The sequence below is a fragment of the Acomys russatus genome, chromosome 21 (assembly GCF_903995435.1).
Source record: "Acomys russatus chromosome 21, mAcoRus1.1, whole genome shotgun sequence".
Taxonomy (NCBI): Eukaryota; Metazoa; Chordata; class Mammalia; order Rodentia; family Muridae; genus Acomys; species Acomys russatus.
This window is the reverse complement of record NC_067157.1, coordinates 31425069-31443085: the sequence shown is the minus strand read 5'-3', so window position 1 is coordinate 31443085 and position 18017 is coordinate 31425069. Positions and strand designations below refer to the sequence as shown.

Sequence of the window (18017 nt, the reverse complement as noted above, 5' to 3'; positions counted from 1 at the left end):
TTTGAGTAAACTTTGTTCACTTTTATTTACTAGGGCTCTTTTATTTAATAGAGCAACTTTCTGCTCTTTCATTAAATGGAGAATGAATGTGTGGTTGGTCCCATCCAACACAATGCAAACTGACAACTTAACAGGGACCCACTTGCAAAGGCTCTTCTCATTTTCTGGAGTTGGTCTGTTCAAACTCAGAGATGGACTCACTAAGATAAGTTTTATCTTGGTTCTGTAGTCTTTTGCTTCATAGAAGTCTAAACCTTTTTTTGTAGGGAAGTTGTGGAAGATCTTTTGTGCGTGTTACTAGGGGGAAAATGCTTACAGCCAAGGGAAGTGTTTTTTTTTAACACTCCCGTCTCAGATCATCCTGTCCTCCAGCTCCTAGCTCCCTCCTGTCTCCCTCTCCTTCTCCTTCCCTCCATTTAGTAGAGTTATCTGCAAGGACCGAGGTGACAGGTTTTCTCTAATAAAAGGTTGATCTCCTCCTGATCATCAATCAGCAGAGTTAGCATTTTCCACCTCAGTTTATCCACACTCTTGAACATGATGCTTTAGCCTCCCTTGCCCCAAGTCTACTACCTCACTATTTAAGTTTTACACTTCTTGCTAGACTCAGATTGTCAGAGTCTATTCCTGGAAGCCCAGTTGAGAGTCAGAGTCCAGAGTTGATGCAAAAGCAAAGGAATTTTATTGAGCTGACTTGTTGGGGTCCATCAAGCTCCGAGGAGATGGAAGACCATGTTCTGCAAGAGTTGAGGATACCATATGCAGAAGCAGAACTTAGCAACAATGGTTAGTTAACGAGTGATAGGCTAACAATAGGTGACAGTGAATGGGGCTCTGAGGTAGTAAATTCAAATAAGATGAGATGGGGGCAGTAAATTCTGGGGGCAGGGTTGAGATGGAGGCTAGTGGAGGATTTCTGACTTGTTCTTCTCAGTTTACTGTTGCTCTTGTTATCGGCCTGCAATTCTCAACTTACTTTGCTCAGCTAACAATGCTATTGTTAAGATGGCTAAGTCCAAGCCACCTGGAATTGTACATTGCTTAGCTAACAATTGGTACTGTTACAATGGCACTCTTCCGGCATCATGCGTGTGTAGTTTTCCCTGTGATGGGGCAGCTAGAGTAAGTCTGAGGATACCATAGCCTCCGATTGGTCTGCCTCAACCTTGATCATATTTACTAAGACGTAACATCAAAAGTTGTTCACTCATGATACCTTTCTGTGACTGCTCTGGTTCTCTAAACTAGTGACATTTGGTGAAGCATCATTTTTATATTTTCATTTCCAGAAAGGCTTCATATTCTACAGGAGACTAAGGCATGGCTGCTATATACCAAGGAATGACTTGACACTGTTTGTTGAACTTTTCTGTATAAGCAAGTACCTTGAGATTTGCTCATCTGGTACACTTTATGTGGTGGTTTCAAGCTTCTGGCTTTCTTTGCCAGAATCTTTTTTTTTTTCCCTCTATGTTCATCATGACTATAGAGAATGCCTTTTATATAGCTGTTTTTAATCCAACTCTCTGAAATATCAAGGGTTACTTTACAATCTGAGGGAAAACACATAAAACAGGCATGCCCTCTTGGTTTTAAGGCTGATGTTGTGGTACATTGTGTCATAAGAGAGCCATTGACCTTGAACTTTTAGAACCGACCTCTGTAGGGAGCGGGGAAAGCCCCAAGTGAGTGAAGTCCTCAGTGAATGTGGAATTTTGACATGAGCGAGGCCTGCTCAGAGCTCATGTGGCCCATGGTAAATTGGTGAAGCCATTGACAGTACGGGCCTGGCAACACTTTGCTCAGAAGTCCAGGTATAAGTATGTTCAGTGTTTATGAACCATTGATCAGTGTGTGCGATGCCTAGCAACCACAGCTTCCTCCTCCCAAGGGTTCACGGCCTAAGACTGTTCACCTGAAGAGACCCCTACAGAGACTGGCTAACCCCACCCCCTGCCCTGTACATAGTAAACACCTGAGGTCCCGGGTTGCCAGAGCCGAGAGAATCCCTGCCCCCTCTGGTCCCAGTGTCATTGTAGATATTTCCATGTCTCTGTCTTTTCTTCATTCCCCTGCTGTCCCTAGCCATGGCTCAGGTACTCCAGCTGCTCAGAACATTGGCCAACCTATTATCCATTGCATCTTTTAACGTCACCCTTCTCTCTCTAGATTTTGCGTCATCTTGAATGCAGCACATTCTTTACTCTAGCGCGTCGCTTACCATCTTATTGCAGTACAACAGCCTTCCCCTCTGTGGAGCATCTAGTTTGATTTTGGAAACAACTGAAGGCTCACCGGTTTGTGCTCCCTTAAAGGGACTTCTGTTCTTTTTCTTCTTAAACATAAAATGCTTAGTGTTGGGTACTGGATATGAAGACCAACCCAGCCAGAAGCTCATGTGTTGAAGGGTTTGAGCCTCAGCTGGCGGATCTACTTTCTTGTTGGTCCTGATAGTAAATGTTGATGAATTAGACAACTTTCTGTCAGTGGGACAAAGTAACGTAAGATTCTCTCTGCCCCACAGTGATTGGGCTTGTGGCCTATGGTCTGGCCTATGATCAAGTGCCCCTTTTGCCTTTGAGCCAATGGTGAGTCAGAACCTCTCAGGACAGACAGTGCACAAACAAGAAAAATACTCTTCATTGACACAAGGAGAAGGAAAGGAAGAAGGAGCCTAGTATCTTTTCCCAGGGCATAGCCCTGAGGCCTAATGGTTTTCTGTAAATCCCACCTCCTGAAAGAGTCCACTACTGCCCAATAGTGTGGTAGGCTAGAAGCAAGCTCTTAACACATGGGCCTTCAGGGGACACTCCAAAGCCAGACACAGAAGGTAATTATTTTTAGCTTGGCCCTCTGCTTGAAAAGACATTAGAAGTAAGAGTGAATAAAAATAGTTAAAGGAGCCACTGTATCTCTCTCTCCCTCCCTCCCTTCCTCTCACACCCTCCCTCTAAAATAGAGACACTGAAGGGACACTAGACAGCCCTAGCATGGCAAACATGGCTCTGGCAGGCTTGCCCTTCCCCCACTCCCTCTGCCTTGCTGGCCCCCAAGGTCCATTCCCCTATTTGGCCATTCCCCCCTCCTGAGGCTGACCACCAAGGTCCAGCTGTCAAAGTATTGAAGTCCAACAATCAAAAGCCCCCTTTGGTTGCCCTAATTAACCTGTCCAATCAAAATTGAACACATCAGTCCTCACAGGGGTTTCTCCTTTTAACTTTATAAACCCCCATTTTCCTGTGCCATGTCTGTCTGTCTGTCTATCCAGAGGCAGCCCTTTTTCTGCCCCCACCCTCACTCTAGGACAAATACCCTTTTCCCCTCTCTGTATTCCGTCCCCCTTGTCTTACCTCCTCTAGCTCCTGTCTTTATCTCTTGTTCCCTGCCCTTTTTCCCTCTGAGGCTAATAGATCTCCTTTGAGCTGAGAACTTGGTTTTTGGGTGTCTTGAGCCGATACCACTCCCTTTAGACATGGTCTTTCTCTTCTGAAGTTCTGCTATAGGTAGGTAAGTGTGTGCTTTTTCTAAGACTAAAACTGGAGAGAGAGAGAGAGAGAGAGAGAGAGAGAGAGAGAGAGAGAGAGAGAGAGAGAGAGAGAGAGAGAGAGAGAGAGACGGGGAGGGAGAGAGGAGTAGAGAGAGATTAAAAGTCTTTGATGTGCATTTACTTGGATAACTGAATTTAAGAATATATCAAACCGTGCTGGAGTGATGGCTCAGCAGTTAAAAGCACTGACTGCTCCTCCAGAGGTCCTGAGTTCAATTCCCAGCAACTACACAGTGGCTCACAACCATCTATAATGAGATCTGGTGCCCTCTTCTGGCCTGCAGGTTTATACACAGGCTGAGCATTGTATACATAGTAATAAATAACTAAGTCTTTTTTAAAAAATACATTTATTTTATTACACATGTATAAAACAAGCTACATACAGCAGGGAGAACCATGTGACAGTCATGAGTTTTATAAATGTTACATTCATAGTGGTTTGGCTATTTGTATTTGTCCAACTTGAAGTAAATGTCTTTCCTGTCCTATTGGGTCTACATTTCTGAATGAAATTCAGTATCTATCCTATCTCAACTCTAATAACTCAACTTCTTTATCTTGATCTAAAATGATCTTATCTCCTAACCAACTAAACTTGATTGTAAAACTATACTATCTGGCCTTCAGTGCCCCTTAGAGACGTAAGAAGGAATAAAACTTAAATTCCTGAGCAGCTTCCAAAATGTATAAATTGACTTAGATGGTTTACTGCCTGAACAGTCACCCAACATCAAACATGTGCACCAGAAAGAATTCAAGTTCAGCTAATATAACAAAGACAACAAACAAACAAACAAACAAAAACAAAAGACTAAACAAGCCAGACGTTTTCCTCTTTTCACTTACCAGCTGGAACTATGTAGTTCTAGTGCTGTAATGGTGGCTGGGCTCAGGCCCTGCAAGCCCAGAGCTTCCCGGGTGCTGTTTTGTACTTCTGTCAGGCCGTGCTTTTAATATTGGCTCCGCCTTTGCCATGATGACAGTCTAAATACTAAGATGCATTTCTTTTTTCTTTTTTTCTTTTTTTTTTGGTTTTTCCAGACAGGGTTTCTCTGTGCAGCCTTGGCCATCCTAGACTCACTTTGTAGACCAGGCTGGCCTTGAACTCACAGCGATCCGCCTGCCTCTGCCTCCTGAGTGCTGGGATTAAAGGCGTGCGCCACCACGCCCAGCTCTAAGATGCATTTCTTAGCGTCATCACCCTTTACTGGTAGCCTGTGACCTCTTCAGAACACACAGCATGCACAGTGCACTAGTTACAGATAGGTCAGGTGGAGAAGGGCCCAGGGCACCCATGGCCCTGAGAGTAACTGCACTGGAGCGGGTTCACACTGGGTGATGAAGAGGATAGAAATGCTTTTTATTTCTTTTTTTTTTTTTTTCATCTCTCTCTCTCTCTCTCTCTCTCTCTCTCTCTCTCTCTCTCTCTCTCTCTCTCTCTCGTGTGTGTGTATGCGTGTACATGTGTGCATGTGCTGGACCCTGAGTGCTGCAGCATTTGTGAGGAAGTTAGCGGGCAGCCTCGGATGGCAGTCTTCACCCACTTTGGAACAGAATGTCCTTGTTGTTAAAGGCGTCTGGCCTGTGAGCATCTGAGGTTCTTCTCTTTCTGCCTCCTCCTTGCATCATACCATGTGAATAGTGTAGATGCTTTCCTCACAGAGCCAGCTCCACAGCCTGGAGTGACTTTCTTACAGGAGTCAGACATCGCACAACTGGGAGAAGCTGAAGGTGAGAAGGCGAGGGACAGGAGAAGGAAGACAGTCCTCAGGGCTATGGAGAGAAGCTGGTAGAAACACATGGAAGGCTGTGGGCTCTTTAGCTAACCATAACCTGGAGTCTCTGCAGAACAGAAGAGAAGCTCCAATCAGAGTAGGCAGAAGCAAAATCCACTGAACTTGCCATAGCAAACTAGGGGTATGTGGGAAGACACTGCAATGTGCTCCCGTGTCACCGGCATCAGGTCTGAGGACACCGGCCATCTGCAGAGAAATGGCTGTATTTCTCCTCTGCAGTTGTAAAAGCAGACCTGGCCAAATTTTCTGTTCCCTACTACTGATCAGGGGACCCAGTGGTTAATAGCATGGTTGGTGTCTAAGCCACGATGATGTTGAAAGCCTTGCACAAACCAGCAAGCCTGGGCTGGGCTTTTACTTTAGGCCTCTAAACGCAAAGGTATCATCTGGGACTGCATGGAAAGGGGATTCTGGGAAACCTATTCCCATCTTAGCTAAAGTGATCTATAGCACACAGCCACACCCTAGTTTAATCTACAAATCAAAAGAGAATAGATAAGGGGATAGGAAAATGTATTTCAAAAGGTTTAAGGATCTTGAATTTGACCTTCAGATGGTTTGAGGGACATTAAAAAAAAAATAATTGAGATGTAATCAAAGCTAAAATGTATGATTAGCTTGAACTCCATCCATTTCTATGAAAGAAGGTGAGCTCATCTCATTAACACCTCACGGCTTTCATTTCTTTAGCTTAGAAACCCAAAAGGTGTTCTCTGCGAGTGCACCGCAAAGGCTTCTGGGTTTATTATCTTCCTTCAGCTGATGGCTCTTGCTTATCTCCAGTTCTCTGTCATTCACGGCTTCCTGTTCCATTTGTCCCCATGAGTTTGAGGCTTTTCAACTTCATCGCTGTCACTATCAGCTGGACAGGGTGAGAGGAAGGCTGGATTCCTTTTCCTCTTCCGTCAGGGTTCACCTCCATGGCCCCAGTTTTCCATGAGGTTGCCACACCTGCAGCCTCTTGGGGGTTGATGTCTGGGCTTCTTTTCTTAGTTCAGTCAGGGACCAAACATTTGCACTTTCCCTCAGCAAAATGGACCCTGTGTTTATTGTTTCTCTTCTATTTCTGCCATCCTAGTCTAGCCCTCTGTTCTTATTTCTTGATTCCTGGGAGAGTCTCCTGATAGATAGTTCCATTCCAGGCCTTGCTCACACCCTCCCATCTTCCCTGCATGCCCGCTTTACATAGAGAGAGAAATCCACTGCCTTCCAGATGGAAGAAGAACATACTTTTTTTTCCTTTGATGGAAAGGGAATTAGGAGCAGCCTGAGATTCCGCAGTCACACAGGTTGAGGTCTACAGGCCTGGATTCCTTTAGCTGATGCCACACTCTACCTTTACAGCCCAACCCTGAACTTCTCGGGGCTGTCTGCCATCTGCTGCACTGTATCAGTGCATCTGTGTGGTTAGTTACGCTGGAGAGCACAGCGCTGTGCTCTGGAGCTGCGATCCACATGGAGGTACACAGAAAGTCCACGTGGCACACGCAGTAAATGACAGTGCGGTCACAGTGAGGTCATCTCTTAGGACTTCTTTATTATTCCCACGCTCTCCCCAACCCCAGTCAATGAACACATAGCACGCACAGCCTTTCGGCCCTGTACTTAATCCCAACCTTTCCTACCTTTGAGGCTTCATGAAAACATCTTCTATGAAGCCACTGAAAATTCTTAAAAGGCCTCTGTTTGTATGAGCTACTAATGGATGTCAAATGCAGAGTAACTCAGGCTGGGATTCAGAGAGTCTGAGTTAAAAACCGGAAATGCCAGGTTCTAATCCGAGCCAGCTCTTTTCATTTACTGGCTACATAACTAACCTACAAGCCACTTCTCTACTCTCAGTTGTTTCTAGTCTATGAAACGGGCATGGCAATGCCTGAGGGGTCAGCTGAGGAGAATAGGTGCATGCCACATGAGACAATAGCGCTCTGGGTGCTAGAGCACAGTCCCAGTGTGAGCCTGGGGCAGCAGCGGAGCTCAGGCCCTGAGTGACATCTCGCACTGCTTCTGCGCTTTCCTTTTGGTTGAGTAATTGGAGCACAACTACTAGAGCATACATTCATGGAAAGAGGAAACCACATCTCGTGTGTGTGTGTGTGTGTGTGTGTGTGTGTGTGTGTGTGTGTGTGTGTTTTCTTTCAGTCCTTTTTTTTTTAAATGTGATCATCTTATAATTCTGCTTCTAAACCATGCCAAGGTGTACATTTGGACTGAGAAAGGAGACGGGAAGAGACTTTTATACTAAGACGCAGTGAAGGAAGGATCTCAGAGTCTGCTCAAGTGGGCGAGGAAGGGCCCAATAACTTAGCAACGCTATGCGGCCAAAGCAAGGCCCCTTTCTGCCTGGCGCCATCATGAGGCTTTCTGCAGAACAATGCATCATTTGGGCATGACTCTCAAGAATCTGTCTGGTTTTGTCTATAAGAAAAGAAGCCAGGAGACAGCCATGCTCAGAACCAGCTGGAGGCAGCGAGGCCAGGCCTTTGTTAAGTCCTAAATAGTTGGACACGGAGTTCTGAAGGCTGCCTAGGGTTTTCTTAGACACCTTTGCTCCCCCCCCCCCCCCACCGACACACACACAGCATGGAGGAATTAGGCACTCGGGGTGTGAGATTGGAGTTGATTCTCTCCATCCATGGTGTTCAACTGAGAAAGGGCAGCTCCAGGGACTGGCTTGGGTGTCACATGTGAGTCTAGGCCACGCTGTCAGAGAGGCCAGCATCAGAGTCAACGCTCCTGGCATGAGCAGCCGCATCTCACTGTGGCCTGTGGATAGAGATTTTTCCACTGTCTTTAGGAGTATCTAAAGCATTATCTTCTGTTTATTTTGCAAAGAGCTAGTCACTCATGTCCATATTTGTGCTGTAATTCCTTTTCCTTTCCTAAAGAAAACATGCCATAGGGGAATTCTGTTTCAGCACTCAGAATCATTATTGGCTTTGGCATACGCTGCAAGAACCAGTTAGAGCTTTAAAAATGTTCTTAGGAGCAAGCTTTTCATGCCAGATTTTGAATTATAAAACTTATTAGCCCAGTGTGAGTATTGCTCAAATATGGAGTTTAAAGAGTTTATTGCTTGTTAAACAAACAACTCCTTTGTATAAGTAGAGGTGTAAGGGGAAAGCACTTGTTCTAAAGCAACACCAAAGGAGTAAATCTTCCTTATTAAATCTTCTTAAGTATGAGTTGGCATAGAGTAACATTCTTTAATTATATTAGATCGCAACGTGGCTTTCTTCTGCCAGGAAAGGGTTTCTATTCTTAGGTTCAAGTGTCTGCCCCGAGTCATTTCACTCTCGGGTCCTCTAGTTTTCTAACTGTAAAATAACAAGGTTGCCTTAGGATCTAGGATTTCTGAGGAAGGGACTTCAACGTGGCACCAAGTAATGTTAGGCACTTCCTTGTGTGCACTTATAATAGCACTCTAAAAAGGAGTCCACTGGCTTCACCCATCTGCTGAAGGGGTTCCTAGAACTTAAAAGAGCCCTTGTTCATTCCCGTGGAACTAATAGTAAGATTCTTGCATGAAATTAAATCAGGATATAAACCCCACTGCCATTATTCATGACATTTATTAAGTAGCTAATTATTCGTACCTTGCTCTTCAACAGAGGTTCAAAATCTTAACCCAAATCTCCAGTGCAGGCTCTAGGTTTCTTCTTCTGTTTTAACTCCTTTTAATGACTGAGAATTTTTTAGCATAGGATCACAGATTCTTGATATTATGAGAACATCTACTTATGCTCTGCTAGTAAAGATGAGCCAAAACTCAGAGCCTGTTGTTATTAAGTCATGAGTTCATTTGAGGTAATGTTTGTGAGGAAACTCAGTCCTGTCTGCAAGACCCACTGTAACCTAGAAACAAACGCCTGTGACTATTATTATTATTTTTGAGGACAATCTTTGTACATCAATACCAGCAAATATCACTACATGATGATATACAGTGTAACATGTGCAATAATAATTTGGTTTTTTTCAGTCCACACCTTCACAGTGCCACACTCCACTCTATGTCACCACAGCTGGCTCTGATTCCTATCTGTGTTTGACCCTCCTATAATTATATCTCTTATATATTTGGTCCATACGCCATCATACTTTTTTTCCCCCTTAACAACTTGTTCCCTCTGGCTTTCCACTTGTAAAGTCAGCTGTCTAGGTTTCTGCCATATTCACTCCGGTTCACTCCACACTGCCATCATCTCCCAGGTGAGTGGCTGTTCTTATAGTCTCTCTAATCCAAAACTTCCTGTCTCCATAAGTTAGTTAATTATCCATTCTCTCAGCCATAACTGTCTTTCCACCCGGAGCACATGTGAAGCACTTTTCTCTAGGTCATAGACTAAGTTAGGTAACGAGGCTGTGACTGTCACCCTTCATTATGTTTGCTTCACATATCAAGTGGCGTGTCACACTGAAAACTGAGTGACAGGCGACACTGAGTGACAGGTGACATCAGAGAATCTCCTCTTAATCATCTACCCACCCTGGAGCCCATTATTGGCAAAAAATGAGCAGACTGAAAAGGCCAAGGAGAGAAGACTGAAGGAGAACGGGGTGGAAAGTCTTTATTCATTATTCCAGCAGGGGGATGTGGCTCAGGGTGACACATGACATGGGCCAGGAGCTGGTCATTTGGGTGTGCATGAGAGAGACCACAAAAATGAGTACATACGTACTGCAGTCTCAGGGGAGGCCAGTGTGCAGCTTAAGTGGAGATAAGAGTAGCCAAGAGTAAAGACGGCCAAGAAGAAAGGGGTCCCTGGGGGACGGCTGTTTCAGGTAGGGAGGTACAGTGACTGTTTCCGAGACTGTGATCTTAGGGGAAGTTTTGTACGGAGAAGTTACTGTGAGGATAGGGAAGAGGAGGTTTAAGCAGGCATAAACACTAGCAGGTCCACTGCTGCTGAGGATGGACATGAACGTGAAAGATTAGGAGACCATTTAAAAGGCCCAATAAGTCTGTATGACACAGAGTTAGAATTTGGATGGGAATTTTGCCCTGGACTTCCTGCCCTCAATCCCAGCTCCATAGTGTAGGAGTCTAGACAAGTTAAGTTCATCTCTTGAAATTTTCAGTTTGCTAACCTGGACAGTGGGCTGGTAGTGTCTGTCTCCATGTATAAGAACAGCGAAAAGAGGTAATCTGTGCGATTCATCGTTCGCTTAGTCTCTGGTGCACAGGGTGGACTCGGGAGCCAAGTGTCAAACATCTGGTCATGGTGTAGGCATGTGAAGTTCAGATACTGCCAGTACTGATGTCCCCGAGCACTTAGCCTAAGCCAATCAGGGACTCACACACAAGAAGTGTTTCGAGGCTCACTGTTGATTTACGATGTCATTGTTGTCTTCCCTGACCTCTGCATCTCAGTTGATCAACGCTGCAGAAGTGGGCCTGTAGCCATGGGAAGCGTGGTCCAGTCCTGGAGCATCTGCAGTCAAGAGTTCCTAGGAATTCAGACAGGTTTTTGTTTGTTTGTTTGTTTGTTTGTTTGTTTTTGTTTCAGAGGTTTATTCCATTATAGTCATGGCAGGAAGCATGGCGGCGTGCAGGCAGACATGGTGCTGGAGAAGGAGCTGAGAGGTCTACATCTTGATCTGCTGACAGCAGAAAGAGACTGCCACATTGGTTATATCTTGAGCATATGAGACTTCAAAGCCCCCTTGCACACACTTCTTCCAACAAGACCACGCCTCCTCATAGTGACACTCCTTATGGCCAAGCATTCAAACGCATGAGTCTGTGGGGGCCGTTCCTACTCAGACCACCACAATAGGCAACTTGTATGCAAATGCAAGAAAAAAAATGTAAAGTGAGCCCGTGAGAATCAAGAGAAGAGTGCCATCGAGGGTGTGTGGATTTGACTTCTAGGAAGAGACTTACAGTTTTAGGCCACTAGCTGCAGCCCAGTGAGTGAATCCTGTGCTGTGCATGCACCCGAGCTTTGGCTCCTTGATATGCTGGATGATGACCAGACAGGTTTTTACAGAAAGCCACTTTTAGGGTGCTAGACAAAAATGCTGTTCTCCAAGTATGAGATGTGGTTTCCCTTCTAAAAAGAGATTGGAGTTTAGCAATATCATGGACTAATCATTCCTAACTTATTATTTACCTGTATTTCCCTTTTTGTTTCTTTAAATTACCTCTCTCTCTCTCTCTCTTTCTCTCTCTCTCTCTCTCTCTCTCTCTCTCTCTGTGTGTGTGTGTGTGTGTGTGTGTGTGTGTGTAGAGTGAGAGTGATGGTACACACGTGTCACTGTGCACATTCAGAGGTCAGAGGGCAACTTTTGGGAGTCAGGTTTCTCTTCCTACCATATGTGGGTCCTGAGGATCGAACTCAGGCCATCAGGCTTGGCGGCAAGCACCTTTACCCAGTGAGATATCCTTACTTTTCCTTCCATTAAACCTGTACACAGATGATTGAATGTGTACATCTACACATCTAATGCTCTCCTTTTTGGCTTTTTTGAGACCGACTCTTACTGTATAGCTTAGGCTGCCCTCAAATACACATTCTCCTGCTCCAGTAGCCCTGAGTGCTGAGATTAAAGGCATGGGCCACTGTGCTCAGCTAAAATCAAATATGAGGCAGTTTCTTTGTAGTTTTTTTCTAAGAGAATTATGTGGCAGTCTAAATCTGGCACTTGAAAAGATTAGTTTTTCCTTTTTTGCTTAACTGATTAGATTTAGAGCTTATGGACATATTTTAGTGAATTATCTTAACCTTAAAAATTGCATTTATTTCCTCTGGTATGAATGGGAAAGTACAGTTAATAACTGTAGTGAAAGACCTTTAGAGACAGATCAGACCCTAGCCACAATTAACTAAGGTGTCAGTAACTGGAAAGGAGCTGTGGTTTTATCCACTTGCAAGCTCACAGATTACAGCATGGATGTTATAAAAGATGTAACACTCCTTAGTCAGAACACAGGGCCGTTTGTTATTCATAGAACATTGAGGATATCGGCGCTTATGGTAGGCACCCAAGCTCCACAGGTCAACCTGATTATATATAAAATATCTGCACAGATGAGAGAGGCCATCTGAGAGAGGAACCCAGAGCTCAGAAAACCCCAATCTTTAATAATATCTACAATAAGCCAACCTGTTTTCTTCCACAGAGAAAGGACACTTACTTAACAGTAACCAAAGCTGCCCCTTTCTCCATAGGGAGAAACAATTTAGCTGTGGTGTACAGTAAATGGCCTTAGTGGGTCTGCAGGTAAGATCTGCTGGAGCATCTTCAACCCGCAAATCTGAAAACTCAGATGCCCTCTTTTCTGTTTCTCATGAGACAAAGTGGTTGAGATATTCCAGCCTTGCATGTTGCTTTGTCTCACCTCCCAGAGCTGACCTAGCCCTATGGAGGACTGCTGTCAGTGGTGGGAAGCCAGAAAGGGAGAGTCATCTGCCGTGATGTTCAGACTTAGAGGTTGTATCCAGGTAACCCCGGCTCTCTAAGACCCACCACTCTTGTGACGCTTCCACAGCTACGGCTTACAACACTTCCAGGCGGGCGGACAGCGGGTTCTAATTTGGAAGTTTACTTGGCTTGCTTCTTGCCAAACCCATGCTGGGTTCAAGGCAGAGGCTGACATTCCATCTTGTATTTCATCAGAAATCTTGATCAGCTTTGCGTTTCCTCCCGGGCCTTAGTGTTCAGAACCATGACTGTCAAAGGCTTTTCAAGTGTCTAACTCCCTCCTACCATATGTTTGTTGGAGAGGGTAGGTGACAGAAATTATTTTTTAAACAGAATTTTAACATCAAATGTAGCTGTTATACAACAATATTCACATAGTAGGTGTGTTAACTGTTACTTGCATTAATATCCCTTAGAGCTGTTTAGTTTTCTTTCAGATGTGACCCACATCTGCACAATTGTCACTGTCCCTTTCTCTTCAGTTAGCGAGGTTAACCGGACTGAAGTTGGTTATTTGACCATCTAGTGCTAAGTCGTCAGAGTGTATTGGAAGCATCACGCCTACACTAACTTTGTGTTCAGACGCAGAGGCAAAGCTTAAAGAAATGTGGGCATCTGACTAATGGAATCCACCTTCTCCCTTAGAGTCAGAAGGTGCAATTGCGATTCTAACAAACCAAAGAGCTCTCCACTGCGTCTCTGCATAGGAGCGGGACTAAACACACAGAGGAACGGCGCCACCCATCCTGTGAGCATTAGCAACTGCTCACACAAGACACGTGCAGGCTTAACTCCCAGACGGTGTTTCCCGTTATACCCCTTTGTCCTGGAACACTGTAGCTCCTGGATGCCGCAGACGTTAAAGAGACAGGTTGAGGTTTTAACATTACCTTAATAAGCACAGACATTCATCTCTTACTTAGCTGCTTTCCAGAACACACTAAGAGTTGTTCCAAGGAGCGTCTGAAGCAATAGAAGCCACAGTGGTTTCCTAGTCATAGCATGAGTGAGGAAGGCAGAAGAGCACAGAGCATTACGTGGCGATACAGCAGCACTCCAAATGCCACACCACACAAGCTCAAACTAGAAAAGGGAAGCTCCTTGCCAGTCATAGCTTTTATGTTTGTTTGCAGTTCGAGTGCCGCTTCTGCCTTTTTAGGGTGTATGCAGTATATACTCTGAGGGTCCTCTGAGATACTATAAAGGAAATCACTTTCCAAAGGTTCACCCTTCCTTGGAAAAAAAAAACCAATACATTTCTTAACTTTTTTCTTTCTAAGCCAGATATGGCGGCACATGTCTGTAATCCCAACACTGGAAAGTGGAGGCAGAAGGATCAGCAGCTCAAGGGTATCTGTGGCTACAGACTACACGAGATTACATGAGACCACACAGAAGACCACACAAGGCCACATGAGACTCTACTTCAAAATAAAAAGCATAGAGTAGGGCCCGGGAGATGGCTCAATGGGCGCGACAGAAGGCCCTGGGTTTGAATCCCCAGCGTCTGTGTAAAGATGAGTATGACTGTACCAGGGCCTGTAACTTTGACACTGTGAGCAGAGAGTCAGATACTGACAGCTGAGTAACTAGCCAGCCTTGACAGTTCAGCGAGAGAGCCCTGCCAAGTGAAGAAGCAGAGAAGGGTTGAGGAAGACAGTCAACACTGTACTCTGGCTTCCAAATGCATACACATGGGCACATGAGTATGCGCACCCACCAACATACATGCACCCCATACACACCATACAGAGTAAAAAAATAAATTGAAATTACCCTTTCCTATCTCTTCAGATATATATATATATATATCATGTATTACTCCATCAGAAATAGTATTATTATACATATGGCAAATGATGAAAACTGAAGAACACTAATGAAAGACACTTGAAACTATTAATGTAGGTGTTGAGAAATGACTCAGATGACTACATAATAGTCCTTTCATTTCCAGTGATTTGCTTTCAACAAAAGAAATAAAGGATGGCTTAATCAAACCGCCAGCTGACAGACCATCACAAATGACGCTTGCTGTTAATTCAAAGAGCTGAGTGACGCTGTTAGTACTGAATTCCTTCCCCTTGCCGCCTATTTTTATTGACAATAGTGAATTCCACCCATTCTATAAATAAGTGACATTTGCTCACAGAAACATGACAAACAAAAACCTGTCATCCTTCCATGAAGGTACTTGGATACTTTTGTGTTCAGTAATTTCTAGACATTTGAGATGCTTCTCTCATCTTGCCATCTCTTGGACTAATTATGGCGCTAATATACCCAGGATAAGACCTTAAACTGTCTGGGAATACATACAACTATACTACATTTTCAGTTTAAGTTCTTAGTTTTTTTGTAGACCAGGCTGGCCTCGAACTTACAGCACTCTGCCTGCACCTGCCTCCCTGAGTGTTTAGGACTGTCAGTGAAAGGCTTCTGGGCTGACTTGGCAGGCAGTTGACTATACTCAAGTCAAAAAGAGGGGACCAAACAGGGGCAACATTAAGTTCTACTGGAAAGATCTAGAAGAGTGATTGTTAGAAGCTTAACACAAAAGACATTGCCTCCTCTGCTATTATGGAAATGTATGATTGAAATGGCAATGTAAATTACAAGTAACAAAACTACTTAGTTTTTCAAACCTCAAATTGCTTTTCAGGCTACAAGAGTGAGACAGGTTGAGGCCCAGTGACAGAGTTCTTTCCTGTTCCATTTTGGTGCCTGGTTAAAAGGGCTGCAGTTTTTAGCTGAGTGTGGTGGAGCTCACCTTTAGTTCCAGCCTCTCTGATGGTTAGAGACCAGTGTGGTCTGTGTAGTGAGAGGGAGTCACATGGCCAGACCCTGTCTGAAAATAAAGAGGGTTTCATTTTTGTTGTTGTTGTTGTTTTTGGTTTTAGTTTTTTTTGAAACAGTGTTTCTCTGTGTAGCCTTGGCTGTCCTGGACTTTGTAAACCAGGCTGGCCTCGAACTCACAGCGATGTGCCCGACTCTGCCTCCCGAGTGCTGGGATCACTGACACATGCCTGGTTGGGAATTCATTTTTAACTTAATTTTGTTTTGAGTTAAGAGCCAATCTGTTTAGCTTCTTTCCGCTAACATGCTTTTCTGAAAAAGAAAAAAAAAATCACTCTGGTTGATGTTGTTTAGGAACCCTTAATTGGGCAACCCTGGTGCGTTGCTTCACTGCCTGTCTTGGCTTGTAACCTCAGCAGTTCAAGGTAATATTTATGAGGTGTTTAGTTTTACAAAAGGCCATCGGACTGAGGAAAATGGGACTACAAAGCCAACAAGGAAGTGAGGGCTACACGTTTCTGTTTGTGGTGGAGCTGGTGGCCTGTGGCGGAGTCTGCTGTGTTAAAAGAACGTGTGGCTTAGGATTTAAGCATCTGGTCTGAAGGGTTCATACACTCCAGCTCCTGCTCACACTCTAAGCTCCACTTTGCGGGAGAGCTAGGTGGTGTGTGTGTGTGTGTGCGTGTGTGTGTGCTTTTGTAAAGGTAGTAAAGCCACAGGTTTGGATTTAATTCTGCCCTGCACAGGGCGTGGCTCCCTCAGCAAATCCAACTGTTGCGCTCTCTGCAGCCCAAATGTGGAACTCCCTCCAAAGTTGGTGAGAGTTCTCTGGCGGGAGTTTCAAGACCTCAGTGAGACTTCCAGACTCTGGGTTCACAGGCCAGGTGGCTCAGGAAAAACTCATGCCAAATGGAAAGCATGCCCAGAGAGCTACAGGGTTTAAATCTGATCGCCAGTTTCTGTAGGAAAAACTGGGGCAGTCAGAATACGTAGTGGGAAGGAAACACGCAGGGTGACTTACATGGGACAGAACTGTTATTTCTACAATGCCCCCCTAATCCAAGGCTGTGTCCTTACAGAGTGACATCAGCATTTCCCCCCTTGACTGTGTGTGTGTGTGTGTGTGTGTGTGTGTGTGTGTGTGTGTGTGTGTGTGTGACTCTGTGTAGCTGTAAACACTGTCTGTAGACTTCGTCTGAATCTGGAAAGTTCTTATGGGGCCCCAATGACCTGATACCACACGATATGGGGCTTCTATAGCTGTGAGTGGTTACTGAGTCCAGTACCCTCACAAGCTCAGATTTCCAGTCATTACAATGTAGAACTGACATAAGGGCCATTGCATTTATAGGGGCACAAATTACTGAGGTAATAGTAAGATGGAGGGGCAACAACAGAGTCAAGGTGAGATGTTTTATGCCTGCTGAGTAGCAGTGTCAACGGACACAGTCCTGCTGTACAATATGTGTCACGAAAACTCTACAGAGCACTCACAAGCAAGTAGGACAGGATACCTTCTGCCGGCCCATCGTTGGGGTTACGGTAGAGAAAGGGTGCTCAAAGGGAGCCCACATTTCTTCCTTGTGGCAGTGAGAGAGAACCCCGCATGTAACAGTGGAGTGGTTTTCTTTGGAGAGAAGATGGTCCATCTCATTAGGGGCAAAAAAGAAAACATCATACTTGTTATTACGGAGATTGCTGTACTGAGGCCCCGTGTTCATGTGTCTGTGTTCTGAGGCCCCGTGTTCAGGTGTCTGCGCTCTGAGGCCCCGTGTTCATGTGTCTGCACTCTGAGGCCCCGTGTTCATGTGTCTGTACTCTGAAGCCCTGTGTTTATGTGTCTGCGCTCTCTGAGCACCACGTTCATGTGTCTGCGCTCTGAGGCCCCGTGTTCATGTGTCTGCGCTCTGAGGCCCTGTGTTCATGTGTCTGCGCTCTGAGGCCCCGTGTTCATGTATCTGTGCTCTGAGGCCTCGTGTTCATGTGTCTGTGCTCTGAGGCCCCGTGTTCATGTGTTTGCACTCTGAAGCCCCGTGTTTATGTGTCTGCGCTCTCTGAGCACCACGTTCATGTGTCTGCGCTCTGAGGCCCCGTGTTCATGTGTCTGCGCTCTGAGGCCCCGTGTTCATGTGTCTGCGCTCTTCTGGTCCTTCTGTTTGGGGCACTCATAGCATCTTTGCAGAGAACACTAAGACCCACAAGATTCTTGCTCCTCAGTCTATCACAGGAAGCCTCTCTTGCCATGTGTTCAGAGTCCTATTTTCCTCTCCGAGGATCTGAAAGCGTGTGATTTCTTTTTACAGTTCCGTCACCGCTGTTAAAATACTCTCCTTACTTTGATTTGACAGGCTCTATGTTGGGATGGCTAAGCGTTCAAGTTACAATTACTACAGCATCCAATTCTGTCAAAGTTTTATCAGCCAGGACATCAGTTTCTGAGGTCTTAC

General features: G+C 45.0%; 1 protein-coding gene across 2 annotated transcripts in view; it reads left to right on the top strand.

The window, feature by feature from the left end:
- Slc2a12 (solute carrier family 2 member 12) overlaps positions 1–18017 on the top strand; it is a 52554-nt gene that overhangs the window by 20982 nt on the left and 13555 nt on the right. The window lies entirely within an intron of this gene.